Source organism: Tyto alba, unplaced genomic scaffold (genome assembly GCF_018691265.1).
Source record: "Tyto alba isolate M040663 unplaced genomic scaffold, T.alba_DEE_v4.0 Super-Scaffold_6, whole genome shotgun sequence".
NCBI lineage: Eukaryota > Metazoa > Chordata > Aves > Strigiformes > Tytonidae > Tyto > Tyto alba.
The window spans coordinates 27774973-27800849 of NW_024881327.1; the positions used below are offsets into that span (position 1 = coordinate 27774973).

The following is a 25877-nucleotide window of genomic DNA, read 5'->3' on the forward strand; positions in this document are numbered from 1 at the left end:
TTTTTATGGTCAGAAATATAGGCATTCCAATTGTATTTTCATCCCCCTGAATTGTACTAAAATGATCATAATTTTACTTTATATAATTGTACCATAGCATCAGGTTAAACTTGTTTAACTAAATCAGTTACATTCTTAGTAATACTCATTTAAAATGACAGTAGAGAGTAATAATACTTCCTAAACTTAAATTCATAATCACAGTCATAACTTTTAGACTTTTAAAGTAAGCATGATCAGTAATGCAATGATGAAGCACAGTATATAGTCATTTAGAACTGCAAATTTTACCTATGACTGATGCATATGAGTAGGCCACATCTGTTATACCCACACCTGATTGGAACAGAACTTCTCACAGTAGATTTGTGGTTCCATAGACCTTAAGCAGTCACCATACCATGCGCTTGGGTGTGCTTCATTCTCATTCACCAGCATAGCAAGCTGCTCATTGTCTGTTCCAGTCTGCTTTAAAGCATGTCACATACAGTTGGCCATGGCAAGAGTGAAGATTATTTCCAGTAGAGGAGAAATTAATATATTAGTGGCTCAGAGTTTTACTGTTATTTGCTTGTAAAAAGCAAAATCCCTGCCTCTAAATAACTGAAAGCAGAAAAAACAGTGGTTCAATGGTGCTTGCAGTTCTTGTTTTGACATGTTCTGTATCACTCCCTTCCTCAAGCAACAATGTTTAGATTGCTTTAAAAAGATAAACTAGACAGCATCTCTAATTATCTCTTTTGCTCATAGATATTGCCTAGTATTGCAACAATCATGGAGACTGTGATGTATATTTGTTAATTAACAGCTTAATGAGCTACTCTCTCAGATTGTTAATTAGGTCAGACTTCTGGGTTACAGCCATTATTTTTAAAACAAACAAAATCCATTGATAAATCTCTCTCTTGGGGTTTCTTGGGGTAGATGATGTTAGATGATGATGTCAGGTTCAGTGCCATGCACTTTGGCTAATGATAGCCTTGGATCAAGGAGGACACTAACAATTACAAACTTATCAGAGGCAAGAAATCAGCTGACCCAATGATTGTAACTGTAATTAAACTGAGCCCTGGGGCTAACAAGAAAATTGTGATAAACTGAGCAAGAAATTGTTCATTGTCTGTTGTGTCCTCTTCCTTTTGACATTACTATTTGTAGAAGAAAACAGTCATGAAAATCTTCTCTCATGTTCACAGTTGCAAAGCATTACAACCATTACCATAATGAACAGGGCTGAGGTTTGTGATGGGAAAATTGACTAGGGAAAAAAAAAAAAAAAAAAAAAGATAGTTGGTAATTATCCTTATCTGTCTCTGATCAAAAAAAAATTATCTTTCACTGATAATTTGTTAATATTACCTTCACCTGTTGCTCAGTAACTTTTGACTTTCTTCTGCTGCAGTCTGACTAGCAAGTGACTATGCAGGTTAGTATTTTGTTTTGCTTTGGATCTTAATATGTTTTAGTTTAAAAACAGATCTAACCAGGTGAGTGTGTAGAGAGAAGTGCTGTCCCCCTTTTAATGCATCAGACTGTTAGATAACTGCAGACTACCCAGATTGGGAATTCTGAAGTCTTATGAAAGATAATCAAGGCATTATAGTCCTAATAATTCTTAGTTTGATTGTTAGGCAGTGTACTTGAATTATTCCACAGCTATAATGATGAAATTAATCTCGGTGATATGTTGAATAATGCAGCTCTGAACATTAGGCTTGGTAGTATTGCCAGCAGTGAGCTATTGAGAGGAGCCAACGTGTTCATTCAGGCTTTGTAAAAGCAAAGATGCTCCGACAGTGAGCTCTGACTGAAAAAAAGCTGGGGTGATTATTAGGCTTGCTGTTTCAGCAGTTCATTTGAGGTCCCTCATCCTTAACTAACAACAACAACAACTTAATGCCAGTCCCTGTGCCTCCTGCTCTGTCCTCACCAGATTCTGGGCCCCACGACCTGTGTTGGAGCCTGCAGACCTGCGTGGGCATGGTCGTCCCTCTCCCGTTTGCCTGTGGTGAGCAATGACATTTGGTTGCTCAGGCTGGGTGTTCAGAAAACATGCTCCTGTGTCTCTCTAGCCTTGTCTCGATATTTTTGGCTTGGTATGCTGAGCTAGCCCTCTTATCTCAGAGCTGCTTTAGAGTTGTACTCCCGCCCAATGTACTGCCGAAATCTCTGCAAGTCTCTCTTGTGTATGCGTGTGTGTTGAGTATGCTGAAAATCTGAATGCAATATTATTTTGCATTATTAGAAGTAATCCTTGATCTGTTCCTGCTACCAGACACTGAAAATCTGTGTAGTTTTGATGTTACGATTTTCTGACAGAAAGAACAAAATAGTATTTTCATATCCTTTGTTCTTTGCTGAAGGCATTTAAACATGCTTTATCTGAAAATATTCTAGTGTGTAACTATCAAGAGAATCAATTGCCACAAGAAAGCTCTTAGATATGAGTGATTAATGACTAGAAGCACTGATATTTTTAATTATTTATTTTGCAAATAATAAGATTTGCTTGCAAAAGGGGTAAAAGTAATGTAGCATTTATTAGAAAGCTTATGACATTATTAATAAGGCAGATTTCCTTATTGGTTTTGGAGATAATTATGTTATTTTTATCTGCTTGCTTTATACATGTGATTAAATGAATTATGATAAATGTAACAGACTCTTTATGTTTAGCTCTCATTGCTTGTATCATAATATTAACATGGATTTGTAGTCATGTATGATGGTTATAGTATAATATTTTCTCTAACCACGATTTCTCCAGCACAATTCTCTGCACTGATCTTGCTGAGAAAGTACATTAAAAAAAAAAAAAAAAAAAAATATATATATATATTAAGACTGTTTAAGAAGGCAGTCACAGTCACTGCCACCATTAACTGGCCTGGCAAGACATCATCACCACATTGGCTGTTAAGAAAGTTAAAGATGTTATTTCTTGCCAGACTTCCCTGGTCCTCTAGAATTCCTCTGTAAATTTTCAGGAGAGATTCCTGAGAGTCTGCAGTGATAATATTCTGCAGCTACAGAATGTTGCTATTAAATACACTTTAGAGTTTTGCTAAAGTCAATGGCATGTGCTGTTACCAATTTAGTTCACCCCTTCTATCCTGGTGGATGGTTTCCTATTTTTCCCCCTCCCCTCCTTAGACCATCTGCAGTATCCTAGAAAAAAAGCATCTGCTGGGTGAAACCTGCTTGAGGATGTGAAAAAAAAAACAAAAAACAAAAAACAAAAAACTGCCTAGCAATGAGGAATTAGAGGCCATCATTTTCTAGTGTAGTTGAATGGTCATTTTATCATAGCTGATGCATACCTGTGTTGGAAAGAGATTTCAGTCAGCAGAAAAACGCAAAAGAAAAGACAGTAGTTTTGATCTGAAGCTGAGCAAAATTTAAATGTGAAATGAAGTCAGTGGGTGCATTTGTGGCCTAATGGTTGTAGTTCAAAGAGATATGATAAGCTCCATAGCAATTACTAGGTGACATACAGTGGCCTATTTATGCCACTATATATCACTACAGATGCTTACGGCATTCTAAGTGTGAAATTCTATGGAAATTAAGAAGTAACACCATAAGTGCCTGAATTCAACACTTAATGTTATTTTATGTGGGGCTTGTGCTGTTCCACAGATAAATAAGTGCTGAAATTATGTTAAATTTTTCTATATAACAATTGCTAAAATCTTTAGAGCAGTCTGTAAAATAAAACCATTTCTGTCATAATTGTGCTTTGTTTTCCTTAAACATTTTGACAGTGTAATTTATCTGCTACGTGTCAATGTCCAGGAAAAAAAAAAATCTGTTTGCTAATCTTTTTAGTTCTAGGGTTTAATGTGATGTTAATAATCATGCCCACAACTTGCATAGATTTAGCAAAGGCATGAATCACAGTGCAATTATATCTTAGTGAATTGAGGAATTTGTAAGTGAGCCAAAGTACTTAGCAGTTCCTGCTGTAAAAGTAGTATAAGAATATGGTATAGTGTTTCCAGATGCAGTTCTATTACAAGCTGCACCAAGAGAAGTCAAGGGGGAATTTTAATATTTCTGTGTGAAAGCAAAGAAGAAGCTGTTAATGTAAGGGTGGTCTTAGTAGCCACAAAGAAGTTTAGATTGAAGCAAGAACAATAAAGGTGTGATTATTGAACACCAAAATCCAGAAAATACTTATCTAAAACTACCCTGTAGACATGCGCGTTCATATTTTTGAAGCCTAATAAAAATTTTTAAAAATTAGCATTTGAAGGGTGCTTTATCCAGTTTGCACAGTAATGAATGGTTGCCCCACCTCATTACCACCTGGCTCTATTACTGAAGGAAGATTTACTGCCTTCAAGGACTGTCAGTGTCCTGGGATCTTGTACAGGCTTCCTGTGGTGGGAATGGGGAAAGGCCTGCAGAGGAGGGGTGAAGAGATGCTGCAATATGCTTTGCTTTTTCTACAAAAGTTTACTTGCAAGTAAACATCCAGATGAGTTTTTTTAAATTCTAACTGCTATGACAGGTAGGATGCTTCAAGGTTCTCTAAATTCATTTAATCAAATTTTCACCTGATTCCTCAGAGTCATGGTTTTAGATTAGAATTTAACTTTTAAACTGTAATTTCTTTGTCGTATGCTAAAAAGTTCAAATGCTTTTTCTCCCACTCCAACTTCCTCTTATCTGAAAATTATAGGAAACAAGGCTGAAGAAGCTGGGGCAACATCTAGTCTGGCACAGATGAAATAATTTGGCCAATGCTTTACAGTTGGCTGATGAGTTCCCTTCTGGTTTTCCAGGTTAAAGAGGGGAAGAGAGTTTGACCTGTGCCTTGGCTGCCATTGCAGGGGCCTGTGGCTCTGGCCTCAGGATTGAAGCAGGGAAACTCTGATCTACTCAATTCCTCTGTCCCAAGCAGGACTAATTATGTATAAATATTTCCTGAAAGATGTTTATATGATGTGCTCTCAAAAACTGCTAGTGATGGAAATTTCTCCATTTCTTTTAGGAAATCTATCACAGTGCTGGAAATACTTCTCTCTTGATCTTGATTCTCTCTTGATCTTGATTGCCCAAATCTGTCTGGATGTAACTTAAGTCCTATATCCATTGGCCCTTCTGCCATAGACACAGAAAACAGATTAATCTCTTCTTATAAGGAGCTTTTGAATATTAGAAGACTGCTCAGTCTCCCTCCAGCTTTCTGCTCCCCAAACTAAGTAGCTGCAATTCATATGAACCTTCCCTACAGGACACTTCATAGCCCTCTGATTAATATTGTCTTCATCTGGGTTGTCTCCTTCTGATCCATGGATTTCTTGAAGCTGGTACTCTGTGGGTTGCAGCACTACTGATGCAGGAGCAGTGCTGAGAAGAACAGGTTGGATGCCTTGCATACATCCCTTTTTTTAAATTTTGTTTGATGTGTACAAAGGGTACAAAGATTACTTTTCAATATTGACATTGTTGGATGCTAAGTTGAACATCTTCCTCCTTGAGTTTGGGCAGCTGATCCCTTCTAAGCACAAATACAAAATACTTTTTTTTCCCCACGCACAATCATTTCACAAACTTTTGAGTCTATTTTGAATTCTCAAGCATTAAAACAAACAAACAAACAAACCCCAACAAAACAAACAAACCAAAATTCAATAGAATTAAGCTGGAATATGTCAGCTTCTTATACCTGTTGGGTTAAAATAATGTACAGCCTACCTTCCCATACCGTTACATATAGAATAATCTAAAGGACTGATGTCTGCATATCACATTTATGTGCAGTGAAGATGAAAACCGATACTATGGTTAACCACCTTTATCATAGAAATACTTACATTGGAAAAGGCCTTTTAAACCATTGCGTCCAACCATAAGCCTAACACTGCCAAGTCCTGTACAATTACTCCCGCACAACTGTACTCTATTATGTTCTGATATTAGAGAGGTTTTAATACAAAGGGCATCTTACAATTAATCTCCCAGATGGTAAATGTTGAAGTGTACAGGTACAAAGAAAAAAGATGGGGTCAAAATATTTAGAATAGTTCTTCTTAAGGAGATTTGAATAATCTGGACCAAACTCTGCTATCCTTTTTCATGCAAGGCTTCATTTGAATGTTTGTAAAGTAACTTCTGAGGCAGATGTGACCTTTTTCTTCCTCTTGGAGCTGGACTATTATTTCACTTTGAATATTTGATAAAACTTTCAGCACAGTCATATCTTGCCTGTCACTTTCTCTTTATGAATGTTCTTTCATGACTTCCTTGAGTTTCCTGCTCTGTTTACTTCTGTCTCTATAATTCATTGCAATCTTTCCGACATTCTTTCAAATTTCAGGAAGCATCGGCACATTTTCATTCTTTTGTTCAGTGACAGTTTGTCTGTAGCTGAAATCAGATGATGTCTCTTCATTGCTGGCAATATTTCCATTACATTAATCTCTGTTGTCATTATTTCTTTGCAGGTAGGCCACTGACAGGAGTGGCAGTGTAATGAACTGCCACCACTAGACTTTAGCAAATGACAATGCAATAATGTTGACGTTGGAAACAGTGTTCATTGCATGAGTCAGAGAAATCTAGAGATTTTGCAAAGACTGTAAGTCATATCCCCGTATGTGTTGTAGTTTGTTTTGCTGTAGATAATGATAAACAGAATAATTCTTTAATACTATTAGGGTGGCAGTGGATTCTTTCTTTTTCTGCATGAGCTAAGATGGCATCAGTATTTTTTCTTCCTTTGTTGCCTAAAAGATATCTAAGAGTGGAGCTTCTGTGTGTATTTAAGTTAGCAGAAAAACTTACCTTCTTCTCACCTATGTTGTGTACTATCTGCAAAAGAGGAAAACAAAAATTTATGGAGTAGAATGGCTGCAACAGTAACTTGGAGCTGTCTAAGGACAAATAAGTATAATTATGGTTTAGTATTTCAGAACATTTTGTAACAGGACTTTTTAATTTGCACTGCTGAATCTGTAGTTCATCAGGGCATCTGCACTGCTTAGCCACGTCTTACCAGTGTAGGTGCTACAAATGGTGTAGATGGTACCTACATACTACTAAATGTTGTTGTAAAGGTGGAGTCTTCTAAAGTCTTCTCTTTCTGCTGGTGCCTCGAGGAGCCCCACTGCTGATGTGGCTGAGCAGTAGTGTACCAGCCATACTCTGAAGTTTCTGTGAAATTCTCTCCACCCTCTGTCAGAAGTGCCCTCACAGAGATGTACAAGTACTTCTGTTGGCTCAAGAAAAACCCTGAGTCCTATGGAATTGCCTTTAACATTATTTTTATTGTCTGTAGATTTTTTTTTCCCCCAGTCACCCAGTGCTTACTTTAATTGTAATAAACATTAAAGGATAAGGGGGTCGGAAGCAGGTAGAAGTACCAGTTCCTGAAAGGATACCTCTAAGAGGTGTGACTTGCCAATTGAGTGTTTTCTTAGCTCTCAGTCTTCAATGCCCCTATTTAATGTTCCAGGTAATGCATGCAAAAAAAAGGTATTGGATGACCTATATAATTTACAATGAATGATACCTAAATTGGATACCAGAATGCATAGACCCTGGTTTATAAGCAGGGTATTGTTTTTTCCACAAATTTAATGTCTTGTTTGATAACACAGCTCTGAAAAAAAAGCTGTAATTATAATAAAATAAAATAGGCATGAATGGTGTAAAATAGAAATGTAATAGGAATATGTAAAGCAGAAACACTTGACATTGTTTTTGTTCTTTAAATTCTTCCCAAAGATGTCATAACCCATCAGACTGTGGCCATTTGTCTGATTTGAAAATCTTTCCTTTCAACAAAAAGTGAAATGTTTCCATGGAGATCAGCCAGAGATAGCCAAATGACGAACTTCTTGGCTGTACTTTCAGTTTGGTTTCTATGGTTTCCAGACAAGGAGGGGGGAAAGTGAAGTTGCTGAGGTTCTCTTTCTTTCTTTTATTTCCTGTTTTTTTTCTGCATGTAAAAGATTACTGTAAACCAAGTGATGGAGTTGAAATCAGTGTAGGCCCGCAACAAGCAAAGGTAATTGTCATCTTCGTCCTTGAAAAACATTGTATAGGTTAATTTTTCAATTTTATATCTGCCCTCATTCCAGGGGGAAGAAAACATGACAAATAGATAAGACTTTCTTTACATTATGAGTAAAGTTCTAGCGAAAATATGTTTATAATGACTAGACTTACCTTGACTGCACTGCACAATGAGAAGACAGTAGTAAGATTGACAGCATACACTTCTTCTTAAAGGATACAAAAGCTAACAATGAAATACTGCATCTTGGAAAGACGTGAAGGCCTTCAGAAAAAGCAATGCTGCAGGTCTTGCTAATAATACTAAACTGGATGGAAAATTTTAGGTATTAAAGTAGTGAGCAGGGCAGCTTATGGGTTTTGGAACAGGGTCAATAGAACTACATAATGCAAAAAAACCTCTGTCATCTTGACATCTAAACTCTCATCTTTTCTCTCACCCAGCACCTTAAAATTGTTTTTGTCAAAAAGTGTCACATGATTGTTTGGAACTGGTAAATACATCCTTTTCATGTTATTTCACTGATTGTTGCACAGATCACATTCCTCCTTCATAGGTTCAAAATGTCACTGTTTTCCTCTCCATCCTGCTTCACTGTTTCTTCCTTCCCCAAGAGCAGTGGGGTTATAATGATTATTGTTTTTGTAGATACAAACATATTTCCACTTCTCCTCAGGTGTGCTCAAGGCTAATTCCATTCTCTCCTATCATCTCTGTCATGTTTCTGAGAAGCTAACTTCTGTCTCTTGCCACTGATTGCATTCTCCTTTGTCTGATGTCCTTACAGAGACAAAACTATGATATTGTGGAAACAGTCATAATTCAGAACGGAGTAAACAAGATGTGATGGTATTGCTATGTGAAACTAGATGAAGTACAGATGACTTGTGAAGTGTGATGGGTTGACCCTGGCTAGACACCAGGTGCCCACCAAAGCTGCTCTATCACTCCCCTCCTCAACTGGACAGGAGAATGAAAATATAATGAAAGTCTCATGGGTTAAGGACAAGGAAATCACTTGGCGATTACAGTCACAGGCAAAACTGACTTGACCTGGGGAAATAAATTTAATTTATTACCAACCAAATCAGAGTAAGGATAATGAGAAATAACACCAAATCTTAAAAACACCTTCCCTCCACCCTTTTCCACCCTTTCCTTCTTCCCAGGTTTAACTTTATTCCTGATTTTCTCTACCTCCTCCCTCTGGCGGTGCAGGGGGATGGAGAATGTGGGTTGTGGTCAGTTCCCCACACATTGTTTCTGCTGCTCCTTCCTCTTCAGCAGGAGAATTCCTCACACTGTTCCCCTGCTCCAAAGTGGGGTCCCTTCCATGGGAGACAGTCTTCCACAAACTTCTCCAATGTTGGTCCTTCCTACAAGCTGCAGTTCTTCCCAAACTGCTCCAGTGTGGGTCCCTTCCACGGGGTGCAGTCCCTCAGGAACAGACTGCTCCAGTGTGGGTCCCTCTGGGGTCTCAAGTCCTGCCAGCAAATCTGCTTCAGCGTGGGCTCCTCTCTCCACGGGTCCACAGGTCCTGCCAGGAGCCTGCTCCAGCCTGGGCTTCCCATGGGGTCTCAGCCTCCTTCAGGCACATCCATCTGCTCTCACGTGGGGTCCTCCACTGGCTGCAGGTGGGTATCTGCTCCTCCGTGGGCTGCAGGGCACAGCCTGCCTCACCATGGCCTTTACCAGGGGCTGCAGGGGAATCTCTGCAGTGGTGCCTGGAGCACCTTCTGCTCCTCCTTCTTCACTGACCTTGGTGTCTTCAGAGTTGTTTCTCTCCCACGCTCTCACTCCTCTCTCCAGCTGCAGTTGCTGTTGTGAAGCAACTTTTTTCCTCACTTCTTAAATGTGTTATCCCAGAGGTGCCAGCACTATCACTGATGAGCTTGGCCTTGGCCAGTGGCGGGTCTGTCTCTGAGCCGTCTGGCACCGGCTCTATGGGACATGGGGGAAGCTTCTAGCAGCTTCTCGCAGAAGCCGCCCCTGTAGCCCCCCAACTACAAAAACTGTGCTACACAAACCAAATACATGAATTCTCCTATATCTGCTCTGTATGTGTGACTCCACAAAGTTAATTGCTCACGCTGTCTCCAAGAAAGGAACTGATGAAGGAAGCTATGTATATCACACAACTTGCTGTGATGCGTAAAACCTTTCTTAAAAAAAAAAAAAGGTTCCTAGATTAACAACCCAAGCTACTCGCTTTCCATTGAATACATGGTTAAAGAACTGAAGAAGCTTGCAATGGTCAAACTTCTTGGTTCTAAATTAAAAAAAAAAATAAAATAAAAAGCCTTGATATCAAACATAGGACACAAGAAAGTTAATATGTAATGAAAATAAGACCACAGAGTATTAATACACTTAGACATAAAATCTTTTCTTTCCAAAAATCTTTGAAATGCATTTGAAATCTCTGCAAAAAACAGATGGTTGGTACTAGTAGAATAACAGAGGAAGAGTCGAGGAGGCATCACCAGCCTGACCCATAGTAACTTAGTTAGGGAGGGCTAAAATGCCTTAAACATGTGTCGGGCAATGGAAGGTGACAGGTACTGCTACTTACAAGCCAATTGTTTTGTGGGCACAGTGCTTGCTCTTCTGCCAGTAAAATCAGATTAAAAGATGGGAATAAGTTTTGTACGAACCGCACAGGGATGGGCCATCCCTTCCACTTGTGGCAATCTCTCTTCAAATCATCCAGTGTATCACTACAAGAGTGTGAACAGCAGCAAGAAGATAAAAGAGTCAGCGGGAATCTGGTGTAATGCTCTCAAACATCCTTAGGTGAGATGCAGTTTGCAGAAACATTTCCAGGGGAGTCATACTGAAATTCATCTGTGTGGGTATGAGATACAATTAATACAAGCATTTAAAATATTAATTCGTCCTTTACTTGTAGATCACTGTATGAATGGAATCTTTTAAGTAATGAAATTTATTATTTACCTTGCTTAAGTAATAGCAAAAGTAGTTCACTGGTGCCCACTTGTAAATGATGACAAAACTGAATTTTTATCTCTGTAATGATTTTTAATTGTGTGCAGTACACTAGAACAGAACTTGTTAGTGGCTTACAGAATGGTGTCTTAACTTGTATAGAAAAGACTCTCCATGGTGGAAAATATTTTCCTGGAGGGTATAGACTCTGCATCATTTAGTGAATTAGCATTCAGAAAAGACTTTGTGCATTATGTTCACCATTGCTGTTATTCTACTTTACTTACATTGCATGTTAAGAATGACGGACCATTTTCCTAGCTTTTGTTCATCAAACCAGCATTACTTGAGATACAATTTATAGTGAAATTCCTCCCCTCTACAGCGTGCTCCTATTGTCACTGTCTGGGTGCATCTCAGTGCTGTCTCCCACCCTTGCATCTAAGGAAGAGTCACAGGGCCAAAATGCTGTGGTGTCAGTCAGAAGCTGCTCTTATTTCATAGAATCATTTAAGCTGGAAAGGACCTTTAAGATCACAGAGTCCAAACATAAACCTAACGCTGCCAGGACCACCACTAAGACATGTCCCTAAGCATCACAGCTTGTTTCAATGCTTGATAACCCTTTCAGTGAAGAAATTTTTCCTAATATCCCATCTAAACCTCCCCTGGTGCAATTTGAGGCCGTTTCTTCTCATCCTATCACTTGTTACTTGGGGGAAGAGACCGACACCCACCTCACTACAACCTCCTTTCAGGTAGCTGTAGAGAGCGATAAGGTCTCCCCTGAGCCTCCTCTTCTCCAGACTAAACAACCCCAGTTCCCTCAGCTGCTCCTCATAAGACTTGTGCTCTAGATCCTTCACCAACTTCATTGCCCTTCTCTGGATGCGCTCCAGCACCTCGATGTCTTTCTTGTAGTGAGGGGCCCAAAACTGAACACAGTACTTGAGGTGCAGCCTCCCCAGTGCCATGTACAGGGGGATGATCCCTTCCTTAGTCCTGCTGGCCACACTATTTCTGATACAAGCCAGGATGCTCTTGGCCTTCTTGGCCACCTGGGCACACTGCTGGCTCATATTGAGCCTGCTGTCAACCAACACCCCCAGGTCCTTTTCCACCAGGGCAGCTTTCCAGTGCTCTGCAGCATTTCCTCTGCTGTGACTAGTCACATGCCTGTCATGTGAAAACCAATGCCTCTTTCCAACACGTGCCAGATGTGCATCCTACAACATCTGTGACCTGCAAGAGGGGATGCAACATCCAGCTACTCTGCCTGCTCCCCCATGCTGCAGTCCCATGATGGATGCTGCCACACAGCTAGGATGTGACTGTACTTTGGCTGGGTAGTGGATGTGCAAATAATCGTGACAGGAGAGGGGGATGTAGCTTCCAGTGCAGCAGAAATAGATCTGTGGCCACCCTCTGGCTGAAAGTGTAGGTGTCACTTGCCTCCTCCGCACATTTTTGATAAGTTGAAATAAAATTGCATACCATACATTAACTTAAAAAATCCGTATCTCCTCAACCATACCTTTCTGCAGTGATCTTTGTTGCTTAGAAAAGGAGAATAAATTAATGAGCATGAGGTTTTTTTTACCTCTGCTTGGAGCCCTGGGCTATCTCTGTTATCAGAACTTCGCAGGAAAAATGTTGGTTTTCAATGTTCCAGGGAAATCTCTTCCACCTAAGCTCATGACACTGCTTTGCCTCTTTTTAACTTGGCAGAATGTGCTCCCCAACCTGAAGCTTTGTTAAACATGCTCTAAGATGCCTTGAAAAAATGCTTGTTAAGTTTGATTCTGCTGACAGTAAAAACAAGAATAGACTTCTGTGGTAAGTCTGAATATTTGGCTTTTATGTAAAAGACCAGAAACAAAAGGCTGCAAGTAAGACAAGCCTTATGTTATCTGTCTTAGATTTAAAGACCAGGTGATATAACTACATGATTTTGCTCAAAATCCCCAAAGGACTTGTGAGAGAGAGATTGTGGTCAGTGAAGTCAGAAGAGCCCACAAAGCTGGTGGATTGAAAAGGCCACAGTCTGTCGTGAAGCTCGGTTTTCCCAAAAGATAGTTTGCCTTTTTGTATTCCCAGCAAGAGAACTTTCTGAGGGAAGGGGGGGAGAAGAAAAAAAAAAAAATTAGAGAAAAAAGTTCTTAAACCTGATGGAAGAGCTGGGTGATGTGCTGAGGCACTCCTATCCTGTCCAATTCATGTATTTCCCAACCTTCACCACAAAATGTTAGATCCTTCTACAGATCTAACTATTTGTCTCCAACTCAACTTATCATACCATTTAACATGGACAGTATGGCACTATTCATAAGAAGCCAGAATTTAATGTAGTTTTAACTGCCATTGGCACTCATAGCCTTTTCTGTTTAGACATGTGAGAGACAGAGAGAACTTTATTGGGTATGCAGATGCTCTTAGGTTCACAGCACTATCCCTGTTGTTGCTGATATTAGGGCTGATTTTTGACATCTGGAAGTGATGCTGTAGACTTTGTATTTGAGCTCTTAGTCAATATCTGTATAAGAAATTGTTAATTGCTCCAGAACTTGGCAGACATTAAGCAGAAGTAATAGGTCTGCTACTGAAAAGAGTAGTAAAATATTAACTTTATTTCAAAATTACTTTTTTAAAGGATATAGCATGATGCAGGAAATGAAAGGTCTTGAGGTCAATGTTCTGAATCATTTTAATATTGAAATCAAACAATTAAATTTGAGATTCTTAGATGTTTTGATTGAATGCTTCAAAGAAGGTATAGTTTTGTCTTTTACTGGATATTATCTGCTCAGGGAATTATGTTGAAATATCCTTTGTATGAAAAAATTATTAATGATCTGCTTAAATAGTTCTGTAGCTAAAATATTTATATGTATAAGCAGGTATATCTAAATATCATAGTAAAAACTGTGTCCCAAGCCAAACTAACACAGCACCTCTTTCTGTGTGGCAGCACCTCTTTCTGTGTGACAGTTTGGGCATATTCATTCCAATTCCACACATCCTTCAGAGGTCACAGGTTCAGTTGCCCAGTTTCAATAACCTGTCAAACCCAGTGAATTTACAAGTGGGACTGGAAAGAGGTGCTTTTATGTGAAGATTTTTCACTCCAAGGGCATGAGAAATGAAGAAAGGGAAAACAGAAAGAAAAAAAGAATTGTGCACAAGGGGTGTGTGTGAGAGAAAATCTCATTTGAGAGTAAAGAGATATTCTGAGAACAAAAAAAGTATTATTCTTAGTAGAGGAACCGGAAAAAACGGGGAGTTGGAAGCTTGGTCCAGAAAAAAGTCAAATTGAGCCCAAGAAGGAAGGATGCTGTAGTTTTGAGAGACTCCTGGAGGACTCATCTTTGCTAGGGAAAAAAAAAAAATAATACACATCCAAATTTTCATGTAATGTAAATTGTGTCTTGCTTGCAAACTAGTAAAATTGTGTAGAGGGCTGTTATCAAAATCTCACTGCCCATGAGTTACAACCTCTGCAGCCTTTGTTTTGGTACAGATGACATCCTGACCTGGTTTAGCTAGTGCTTTCACTGGTTGTTAAACTTAGTTTTAGGATTTTAACCCAAGCCAGTTAAGATATAAGTGGAAACAAGTGGCAAATGTATTTTAGCTCCTGTTGTTGACATGTTCTCAATGTACTGCAAACATGTTAAGACACTTCACTAAAGGGCCATCTCCATGCTTCTGCGTCGCTGAAGAGTATACCAAGCCATTCCTGAACGAGCCACAACATGTGGCTGTTAACATCTAGTATCTGAGCTCTACTGGAAAGTTTGTACTGTGTTCTTACCGGGGTGTATCTTCCTTCGATGCACAGGAGAGAAGGAGCTTCTTGCTGCCATCTATTGATAAAGCGGCGGAAGGGACAGCCCCAGTCAGACGCCTTGGCACGGCTCGCAGCCGCTGCGCCTCTGCAAGCGCCTTGGCCAGACTTGTTAATACTATTTTTAAATCTCTGTTTATAGAGGTAATGAGGTGTTGTTATCCTTGCTGACTGAATAAACAACAAATGAATTGAATTTGATGCAGGGATAGTGAAGTTTCTGCATAACCAAACGTCAGCCACTGGCCGCTGGGTGTGGGTGTTCAGGTGCCCCGGTGATGCAGAGAATGGAGCTCTGGGGCTTTGGTCAGATTGAAATTTATAGTAAATTGCAATAAGAGTTGAAAGACCTGACACAGAGATAATAATGCTTGTAAAGCAATGCTTGTTAGACATTTTGAGAGCATGAAAATCTCTTTCCAGGGCTGTATTAAAGGCAGAGGACCATGAAGGCTTATCTAAAGCAAGTGAAGAGGACAGTGCATAAGAGCAGCGATACAGCCAGGCATGAGGCAAAGTAACAGGCACCTCTTCATGACAGTGAGTCTCCTGCGGAGTTAGGGGGGACGTGTAAGGCTGTGCCAGGGTCTGTAGCTTCACTGACCATGGACAGTGTTCAGGGGGTCTCTGTAAAGTGGGAAGGAACCAGCGGACCAGAGGTCATTAATATTGGATATGCACATAAACAGATGGGGAAACTGAGTCAAAAGACTCCAAACACTTAAACTGTGGAAGAGTGTGTTTTGGGTTTTTTTGGTTGTGGTTTTTTATTTGTTGCTTTTTTGTTTCTGTTTTTGATTTTTTGTTTTGTTTTGTTTTGTCTGGTTTTGCAAACATCCCTGTGATTTATTAGTATTTAATTCCCTGAATTGATGTCATTTTTCTTTTTTTTTCATGTGGCTTTTGCTTCATACAATGACTTTCATACCCAGGAAGATACAGCTTGTAGGAGGTTTTGACATTTTCCCTTACATTTCAGGGAGTGGCTACAAGCTGTTGTCTCCCATACATAGAGGGAATTAATAAATATTTGACCCTTACTATCTTTGCTTGCAAACACCCATTAAGGGTTAAAGTGCCACCAAACTAAATTCAAAGATGTTATATAAACAGTGTATGTGAATTTCTTGCTATTAACTTAATAATCATGTGAAAATTCTAAATTAGAAAGATAATTGGAATTGCTGAATGAAAAAAGTCTAGGTTTAAAAAGAAATAAATCTATAAAAGACACACTGAGTACTTGAGCTAAGTGCAGTTTTCTCTCTTACAGAGATTTTAAGTATTTTTAAAAAATGTAATTAAAGGTAATTAAAAGATCCTAAGGAACTGCAGTCTACATCTGGAAAAAGAGAGTATTAATGCCATTTTAATTCTTGCACAGGTCATTGGGGTAGAGCAATACTGGATATTGCACAGATTGTCTTCATGTTGTGTCATTATCACTAGAGAATGCATGTAGGAAAAAAGCGCTCTCTCAAAAGTAATCCAGGGTTTATTTCTAGTAAAATATAGTTAATAAGAGAAGAGTAAGAGCATTAGTGTCTGCTTATTAGGATCATATGTTTCCTCAAAAGCTGTGATCTTCCCTGCAGGAGACCCATAACTGCTCCATCGTACCAAGCTAGCTGCTGAAGAGTACATTTGGCCAAAACATAGTTGCTGCTGCTTGCGATGGGTAGCCCAGTCTGTGTGTCTGTCTGATCTCACAGAGCCCCAGCATCGAAAGTGCTGGCCACCAGGACAAGCACAGCCTTCGAATCAGCTGTACCGCTCTCATCAGAACATGTGAGTGCTCTTTGGTGCATTTGGAAGGGTGCAGTTTTGACTGGGTGACTAGACGGCCAGGCCTTGTGGCCGCATCAGCAGATGCCTCGGGTGGTCCTTTGCTGGCTGTCCTTACACTTGCACACCTCACCTGCAAACTCACGCTGCTGGTGACTCGGCCCACTCTCCTGCACCAAACATGTCATGTAGGCATGACGTGTCCTCCTTACTGGGGAACACCTAGGCTGTATCTGACCAAATAAAGTGACCAAGTTGTTCCTGAAGTATCTCCTTTATTGTGGGCATTCTGAGCCTAACAGTCACAAGTTGCTCTTGGTGATCTGTCTCTCACTGTCCATTCACAGTGTCACCTCTACCATCTGCCTCACCAATTTTCATAGCTCCTTGTTCAAGTGACTCAATCCACAGAGCATTTCACTTGGGTCCATTTGATTCAAATCAGGGACAGCAAGCAGCTGCTATAAAGTAATTAAGAATGATCAAATTTTTAAGGTTGCTTTTTAATCAGTATTTTCACTTAGACCCTGCTAAAACTCCTCCCTGAAGATGAACTTTTCCTGAAAAACAAGGAGAAAGAATGAAAGAGGGAAAAAAGAACATGTTTTTTTAAAAATGTGCTCTAGAGGATGTCAGTGACAACTTGTAGGGTTGAATACCACATTGGGAGTACAGCAGAATGGGAAGGTTGTGCTGAGAGAACTGAAACCTAGGGAGAAATTCTGCAAAATAATTGTCATGGGAAGAATGTCAAATTGTTTTTTCATGGTACATCTTCCACTGACAATCTATTCGTGAGCTTGAGAAACAATGTCAAGACTATGTGTTTTGACACTGACACTATATGTTCTTGCTAATATCTATACTGCCTTTGTATTTGGTGTTGATGAGATTACTGAAAGAATGCTACATTCAGTTCTGAAGTCCATAATTTACAGAAAAATAAAAAAAAGCATTGGAGAAGGTTCAGAGAAGAAACAAAGAGCAAGAGAATGACTGGAAAATAGGCCTTTAATGAATTTCTGAAGAATCTCAGTCTATTTAACTTATCAAAGAGAAAATTAAGGGCTGAAAAGTCTATTTATAACAGTAAGAACAAACTTTGTTAAGAGATGTGCAGTATCTGACTTGTGAAAGAAAAAATATTCAAACTTGAAATAAGTGAATATTCTTATTAAAAAGTGACTATCCATTGCAATGGCTTGCCAGGGTGGAGTAGAATCCTCAGCTCTGGAAGGTCTCTAGTGGTGGTTGGACACTTCTAATTAATTAGTGTGCATGTGTGGGTTTTGTGTTTGTTCAGTTTGGCTTCTTTGTTGTTGTTGGGTCTTTTTTTTTTTTTTTTTTTTTTTTTTTTAACTGTTAACATTACCTATCAGCATCTTAATGTCAGTCCTAAATATTAAAAAAATCTTAATTAGATGGATACTTGATATTTCAAGGTATCAATGCTGGGAAACAAAATCTTTCTTTTTCAGCACACAGGATCAAAAAACAAGGTTGTACTGGCTTACGGCTATCTGTTCTCTGTTGGATTTGCATAAACTTCTGGTGGCTTCTGGTGGCCTTCATTTGAAATTTTTTAGACTAGGCACTATATTGCTTGACCATACAAGCATCATAGATTCACAACACTGGAAACTCTGAGAACTGCAGTAATAGAAATTTTACCCATAAGGTAACTGAAGGTATTTTAGATCAGAGCAGTACTATTTGACAATCTGTTTGTTCATGTTTTTCATTAGATTCTCATTTATCATTACTGTTTATAAGTAGCTACACATGGATGATTTCTTCTTCCATAAATCTGTGAGATATGAAGGGGGTCATCCGTGTTGTCTAACAGACTATTCCAGATAATAACAACTTTGTGCCTTGTGAATTTTATCTGAAATCAATGCAGAGAGCAGAGGACAGGTCATAAAAATGCATATTCAGTGTTGCTAATGCAGTGAAGGTATAATTGCTTTCATCTCTGGAATAGGAAAGCTCTTGGAACATCTTTTGAATGTTAACTTGATTCTTATATCATCTTTTTCTTAGGGATCTATTTTATCTATTTATCAGAGTGAAGAGGTTTCTTTTTTATTTCTCTGCAGAAAGGAAGAATCTGGGAGAAGACACAACCAGGACAGCCAACCTAAACTGGCCAAAGGGGTATTCCATACCATATGATGTCATGCTCAGTATATAAACTAGGGGGAAAGCTGGTTGAGGGCCGCTGCTCGGTAACAGGCTGGTTATTGGTTGGCAGGTGGTGAGTAATTGCATTGTGCAGCACTTGTTTTGTATATTCTAATTTTTCTTCCCTCCTCCTCCCCCCCCCCTCCCCCCCCTTCCTCTTCTGTCCTATTAAACTGTCTTTGTCTCAACCCACGAATTCTACTTTTTTTCTGATTCTCTCCCACACCCCACTGCAGGGCAGGGGAGTGAGTGAATGGCTGTATGGTGTTTAGCTGCCTGCTGGGTTAAGCCATGACATATATAAAACATTTTATCATTTATATAGCCAAGGTTTCAGGCAACTATATGAAGGCTTGCTTTTTAGAGTCAAAGTATCTGCAGGTAAACTTGTAAAATAAGTAAGATCATTTGATGTTTTGGCAACAACAGAAATTTTCCTATTTCAGTTGAAACATGAGTTATACTGTTTTTTAAATATATTATATGTATATTTCTACATTTAATACTTGAATTTTTTTACCTTTTTTTTTTTTTAGCCAAAAAAGATGGATTTGAGAAAGCCAGATGACATATATTTCAGCTCATAAAATATACCATAAGCATCACTGTTGTTTCTATGGTTGCTATCTGTTCAGTATCCTTTTATACAGGCAGTTCCCTTTCTAAAGTGTAAGCATTAGTCTATCTTTTCAACAAGTTATCTCTATAACTTGCTGTTACCTTTACAAGAGTGATATGCCCTGTATAGTGAGAAGACAGTGTTGTATTGTGTTTTGACCAAATAGCTTTTAGATTTATAACCATTTTTAGAATGGTTATAATGGAACTCCTACCAAATGTTCCATGCTTGGTATGATTCATAGTACCACTTTGTGTACATTCTTGTGGTTATTAAAAGAAACTAATTTTAAAAAGTACAGGATGCTATGCAATACAAAATTTACAAAACTTCCTTCCAGAATCATTTGTATTCCTTTAGACTGATTACATTTGGGTTCAGAGATAAGAGGGTGGGTTCCCTTTTGCTTCCGTTAGTAGAAAACAGGTTACATATTAATTTCCTTAATTAGTTGAAATATTCCATGTTACTAAGAAAACAATCAAAATATAACCACATAAGCAACTGATCTTCAAGTGTTACAGCCATGAAATTTGCTGGAAAGTTTCTTACAACAGAATATAAAGGCAGAATCAGGATCAAAATAATTGGAATTATATGTGCAAAATAATCACTTTTGGTACCAAAATTGAAGTCTGTTGATTGTATCCTTCCAGAAAATAACACATTTTGTATTTACTGTTGACTCTTTGATTACTGCTTGTCACCTATACAGAATAAATATCGTCACCTATGACAAACTAAAGGTAAAAGTTTAGCTCAGGACAACGCAATGTCCTTATTTAAGCAAGAAGAACCAGTTTATTTTTTTCTTCACACTTTTTGCTTACTCTGTGCATATCTGTGTGTCTGTGTGCATGGCTCTTGCAGCAAATAAAAATGTATAAGATTAAGAGGGTGATATGTCTCAGAGAGGTTATTTGAACTATTTTAAAATTATTAAACAACTGTTCAAAGTCCATAGGCACTGGTGGAGCTATTAATGGTTGTAAAATGATGTTCATCATCATAAAAATGGATATACTTTTGGTTTTCTGGTTTCATTGCTTGTGGCTAGTGTACAATTGATGCAAAAGCTCCAAAATATTTCCTGAATTATTGTTATGTCACTTTGACATAGGTTAACAGAGCTATTAAATGTGACTTATGAATCAAGGGACTTGCTCACTGGATTTCATTGTTCACAAAAATCATACCTTTTAACGTTTTTTTTTTTTTTTTTTTTCCTCAAGCGTTCCCTAAGTTGTTTTCTATTCAGCTTGGAGTTTGAATGTTTTTTGCCTTCTCCAAATGCCCATGCTTAGTATTAAGACTGATAGCTTTACATGCCATGTAAGTATCCTTCCAAGAACAGACGTCTGTCATGGAAAGTCAATGCTAGGAAGATACAGAGGTACTGGGGCTCTCAGGGAGTTATAGCCATTAGCCCCAGGCATGTGTGGCACATACACTCACTGCTATCTGATGTAAGTTTAGCCAGGCAGCAGCACAAAACAACTTGCCTCCCTTTCACATGCTATGGCTTTGCAACGCACTTATGCCACAAAATGAAGTACTTCCTTATATACTTTAAACTGAGATTTTCTGTATAATAATACTTCTTTTCATTGCTTCTTTACCCTAGCAAATAGAAGTAAGAAGCTGTACAAAGATTGAATACAGCAATTTTAGACAGCCAAATTATCCATTACTGAAGTCAATACGAAGGGTTTTTATTTCCATTACAGCTGTTTATTCTGATAGAGTTGCCTTGGTAGAATATCATCTTTTTATACATGAATGTCAGATCTGTCTCAGTAATTTTAAAGTTAGTACGTCTGCCAGACAGAAGCTATTAAGCATTCCAGAGAAGTCTGAGAGCAAACTAAGAGAAATGTTCTTTATATCCTTTCTGATTATAAGGATTAAATGTATGCATCCTTTCCTTTATCTCCTATAGTCACACTGCCTTGATGTGTGTTGTATGGATTAGCAAAACATCAGAGTCTCAGAGGAGCTGTGCTTTGCTGGTAAGTTTTAGATGAAACACATACTGTGGTCTTTGCTGTTGGTGTCCTTCCTCTCATTTGCATTGAGGTGAAATGAAGCACCCAAGTGGTCTGGTTGACTGATGCTGGAAGAGGCCACTCCTGCTTTGTGTCAGGTGATACCACTGCTTTGGGGAATTTTTTTTTTTTTTCTTTTAGGTGTGCTTTTGGAAAAAATGGGGAAACCCCAAGTTATAAAACTGCATACAGATTCCTTGTAGAGACAATCCAAAGCAGTCCAAAGAGTCAGGGAATGGGAAGTTACTCTGGGTAACAATCCATTCTACTTAAAGGAGATCTAGTTGTTTGTATTACATAAATATGGACAGCAAATGATAAATGCAACAGAATATATAGTAAATGTTAATCATATAGACAGGTGAAGAAATTGTTTAAAGAAATAATCAATTATTATTGGTTACTTTGGTTAAAAACCACACAAAGATTCTCTGATATGTCTGAGGAGTAAAAGAGCTTCAGTCAGAGGCATAGCTATTATTAAAAGTCAGTTATAAATAATCATGCAGAAAGGCAAGTGGTTCAATAGCCAACTCTATTCTGAGCAGGGTGATAACTCCATCATGTATGGTGTGACAGGTAGGTTACCAATTGTAGCAAAGGGAGCTGTGAGGCATTATATATTAAAATTAAGCATTTTCAAATCTACAGTCTTTGACAGCATATACTTAAATCTTTTAAAGGGTCTCAGTAAGGATATACTTTTGTTATTCCAAACTACTTTTCTTCAGCCACAAAACCTTGAGGATGTTAAAAAAAATACAGCTGGTTAATATTAAAAAAAAAAAAATCCATCAAACAAAAAAACCAACCCCCTGCAAACCCAACATTCAATAATGCCTGTGACCTGACCAAAAAGAAAGGAAACTATACAATTGCTGAGAATATTATCTCAGTCACCACCAATGGGCCTCCAAGCCAGAAAGCATTCCTTTCTTCTCCATTCCTACCTCCATCAAAATCCAGGAAATGTAGACTGAAGTTAGAAACTTCCACTTTCAAAGAAGCTCCTTTGTATAAAGACAATTCAGTGTTTCAGAAGAGTAGCACTGGAAGTATGATACTGCTCTACTTCCTGAAACCTTAAAAAGGAGGCAAAATATTTCCTAAAAGCATTTTGTTTGTATTGGCCTAGATCATTAAAGCATTTTTTTGGCTTTAAAATCTGCAGTTTTATGAATTCTATTTCTCTCTTTGTTTTGAGGATCCACAGGCAAAATGTCTATTGCACTCAGCAGGTTTTTATTATTTGCAGCTACATAACAAAACAGTAGGTAGAACTGCATCTCCTGCCTCATTTGAATCTCCAATGTCAGCTCATTGCCTAGAAGGTTCTGGAAGAATTTACACATTTTGTTTATTTATTCATATGAACCTTCAACATTTGGTCAGATGACAGGGTAAGTTAGGAAGGTTGTATTCATGTTGTTAAATAATACTGAAAAACCTCTGCTTACTGTCCTTATATGCTCAGGGTCACAGCAGCCATCACAAACATCTGCAAAGTTGACTTCCCTAGGTTTTGCTGGAAGGGGCTTCCTCTTGAACCTGAGGGTAGTGGGGCTTCCGTAGATGACTTTTGGATGTCTCATTATTTCCTTGCCTTAGGCATTGGTCTCTTGACGTTTGCTTGAAAAAAATCTGTTTATGTATTCATCCAAGGGTAAAACTTCTGCATAAATCAAGTGACAGGGCTCAGTATAGGTGTGCCTGTAGGGAATTACAATGATCCATGGCAGTGGTTACCCACGTTTTGAACACACATGCATCACTGTGAAGCTTTAGATTTACTTGTACTGTACCATGAAAGTCATAAAGAAATGAAGAATTTGTACATTTTGTTGTTTAGCAAGCTGTACATCAGCATTGATCTGAAGGCCAGACTCCAGATGTAGATAAGGGCTCAGTTTTTAACTTATCTGTAGTGTGTGTGTGGGAAAGCACTGAGAAATATTTATTGCCTGAGAATCAAGAAAATGTAGGAAAAACTGTGATTTAGTGCAAGAGTAGAGAACATGAATCATGCTGGTTTGGTGTTGTTTTGTTCTTTGCCTTTTTTTTTAATTTTTCCCCAATCTAGTATGAAATAAGATAAACCAGACAGTCTTATTGTTACAGTCTTTGGATAAACTTCTTCTGAGTGCCAGGATTCTAGGTAGTTCTGTAAAAACTACTATCACTCAAAGCACATGTGGAAACACTCCATGAGTCTTTATGTATTTCATTTGATGCAGGATAGAAAGCTATCCTGGAATGACTTCACATCGATTACTGTTCATTGAGACATTGTTCCAGCTAAGAAAGGTGCATACAAAAAATGGGCTTGTCATTATAACAAAATATTGTCCTTTCTCATTACTTTCACTGCTCACTGAAGTATGTTATAATTTTTTTTTGCTGTTGAAGGTGGTATTTGACATACTAAATCATGCAGCTGATCTTTAGATGCTGTGATTAAGTGTTTTGTAAAAAATGAGTCTGCCAACAGTATACAAACTACTTTACCTTGCATGCTTGATTCAGATATATTGTAATTTAGGTAGAGCTAAGGGTAAATTCTTGACTATATAAACTCTAATTGACTGATGCATGTATTTATATTCCTGGATCACTGATCAAGGGCAGTTAATTACTAAATCCAAAGTCCTACCTAATTTGAGTCTGGGAGTATAAACATGTAGTGATAGCAAGCCCTGCCCTCCACTGTGCCTCAGTGTGTGGCTGGAGCTGTCAGATTTACAGGCAGTGCGCAGGGGGTTGGAGACCCTCAATAAAGATATATACTCTAACCAGAAAAGAAACATATTTTTTCAGTCATTTTGGAAGAAATATAACATAGGAAGGAAGCTAGGACTTGCCTGGAGCAATTTTTTGTCTGTGAAATATTCAGCATATTTGGTGATTCAGTGGCTTGGTTATTAATTTTTTTTTTTTTCCTAGATAAAGACATCTCTTATGACACCAATACTACTCCCTGTGAGGCTGATAGGAAGGATACCATCATGATACCATAGCATAAGAACTGCTTTGGTAATGTTTGATTCAGAAGCCTGTATGATTATAGTACTGATACAATAAGGTTAATGGTATGAACTTGGTTTTGGGGCTTACAGATGAGTGGAATCCGTTCTTCAAAGTGGTAATCTTCATGAGGAGACCTCACCTTTGGCAAAATGATTGCTCCTATGAAGCTCTGCTGAACCTGGGGGAAAATTGGAGTTTTGCTGTACTGATATCCATCGGAATGTTGCCTTGTACTCTTCACCAGCAGATTTAATTTAAAGAAAATATCTGTTATAAATGTTTATTCATCTCTATTTTTAAGCACTAAAAAAGGAATCCAGAGGAAAAATACACTAAACTAACACTAAGGGTCTGATTAAACTTGGGAAATGCAGGGGTAAGACTCAAGCAAACAATTCTCATTTTTGTGCTGAAGTACTGTACCTCATTTTGTGTTCAAGATTTCCTTTCCTGATAGACCATAACAGCTTCAATAACAAACCTTTTATGAGCTAAGGACTGATTTAGCCTTGACTGTACATGATTCTTGGTTTATGCTTCCCTACATCAGCTATATCCTTGAGGTGCATCCTTTCATGTAAAAGAGGTTTAGAGAGTAGAATGAAAAAGAACAATCTATAAAATGTACATACTAACAGGACTTTAAATTTCAGCCTCATAATACTTGCTAGTATTATGGTTGATGGAAAATTACACTTGAGCACTCTCATTGCAAATGTATTTTTTGACTAAACAGAATTTTTGTATGAAAATAGGTGCTTTCCCCAGGAGGACAGACTGATTTACAAGCAACAGCTAAAGAATAAGGCAAACAAATTTTACTGGAAAAGCTACAGCAGTGCTTCCAAACCTTGACCAAAATATTTGGATTTTTATATTCCCTTCATCCATGTTTATAATCCAAAATTTTGATTATGGCCATCACCTAAAAACTGAATTCATAGATTCCTTGGAAAACTTAAGAATGAAGTAGAGGAATGTATATACATCATCAGAAACTAGGTAGCAGTGAATTTCATCAGAAGTGACTGCTGTACACAATTCTTTGTGCATTGCTCAGAGTGGCTGTTGGAAGGCAGATCAGATTTGATAGTGAAAAGCTGAAAATGCTCTGAGTGATGAAGTCATCCTTCTTGAGGATAAAGTTCTGGATATGTGTATTGGTCTGACTTAATAAAGGGCATCAGACTATGAAACTTTCTCCTGCAGGAGCTGTGATTTGTCGCAGACTTCATTTTGCTTCAGTACAAATGTATGGGGAAATCAGCTCAACCTTTTCTAGTAACTCAGGACTTGTTTATCTTGTTAGATAAATAAGAAAAGCTAGCACCTCCTTGGTGTTCAGTGGGCTTTGACCCAGCAAATCAGCTTTGATCCAAAGGCCATTTAAACATTGAAGTGGGG

General features: G+C 38.3%; 1 long non-coding RNA gene across 1 annotated transcript; it reads left to right on the forward strand.

Annotated features, from left to right (window-relative positions):
* The first annotated feature begins 1920 nt into the window (after positions 1-1920).
* On the forward strand, positions 1921-24750 carry LOC116963219. The gene is made up of 4 exons (XR_004408036.1): positions 1921-2008; positions 18701-18858; positions 21344-21413; positions 24390-24750. It is a non-coding gene; the product is annotated as an uncharacterized LOC116963219 (long non-coding RNA).
* Positions 24751-25877: the final 1127 nt, after the last annotated feature.